Genomic DNA, 1,114 nt, shown 5'->3' with positions numbered 1-1,114 from the left:
AAACACTCGGACTTGACTTCAGTATTAGGGGTGAGCAAAATGCATCAAATCTTATCTAACTCGAGTATTCACTCCTGAAATCCCGGATTAAGAAAGCACATGAGAAAAACTTTCGTGAACAGCTCCTCGATAAGAGGATGCACGGTATCTTCCACAGAAATGTGAAGGATCAGTCAATGCCTTGTGAGCTAACGTTTGCTTTCCTTAAATCTCCCGGATTAAAGCCTAGTACGGAGGGTTTCATCTTTGCATGCCAAGACGGTGTCATTTCCACCTTAATACACCGTGGCCACATTTTGAGCCAAGACATTCCCGATGATAGCTGCAGGGCGTGCCATGCACACCCCGAGCATTTAGCTCACATACTATCTAGTTGTCCAACTCACGCGGGAACGACATACATTTAGAGATACAATGCGGCACTAAGAGTGCTTTATTACCATCTCTGTCACTCTTACGGTATTAACCTTAATATCGCTCCTCTAAATGCTTCTAGGGAAATTGAGTCAATTGTCGAGAATAGGAAGTGCCGCATATACTGGAACTTTATATTCTCGACAATTTTTTCTGTTGCTCACTCGAGGCCTGACATGGTTCTTCTTGACCGTCCAGAAGCGAACCATCTTCGTTATCTAATTTTCGGCACCAGCTGACAAAAACATCATAACCAAGGAGAATGAAAGGAAAGAGAGGTATCTGGACCTTATAAGGAAGTTGCAACGATTGTACCCGGAATATTCTGTCAAACTAATTGTCCTTATCATCGGCGCTCTTAGAGGTGCCAAGCTTTCACTTGCTAATGGCCTAAAAAGCATCCCTGTGTGTCAACAATATGCTGAAACACTTGCGGGATAAATGCAGACGAAGGTTTCCTTGGGTCGCTCCGTGTTCTTAGGGTGCACGAGGCTTTTGCTGGATCGTCGTATTGATTTCTTTACAGACTGTAACCACCTCTCTCACGGTCGTGAGACGTGGTTGTGGCCGAAATTTTACCGCGATTTCGCTGGGAGCGGGTGCAATTTTCCACAAGTGGGTTAACACAGCTAACTGCTAATCCAACTAAACCCAGAAATTACCCCTATCAAATCATAAGCAGGCTAACCCACCTAACCCT

The sequence above is a fragment of the Belonocnema kinseyi genome, chromosome 2 (genome assembly GCF_010883055.1).
Source record: "Belonocnema kinseyi isolate 2016_QV_RU_SX_M_011 chromosome 2, B_treatae_v1, whole genome shotgun sequence".
Lineage (NCBI taxonomy): Eukaryota > Metazoa > Arthropoda > Insecta > Hymenoptera > Cynipidae > Belonocnema > Belonocnema kinseyi.
The sequence above is the reverse complement of the archived record's forward strand: the minus strand, read 5'-3'. Positions refer to the sequence as shown.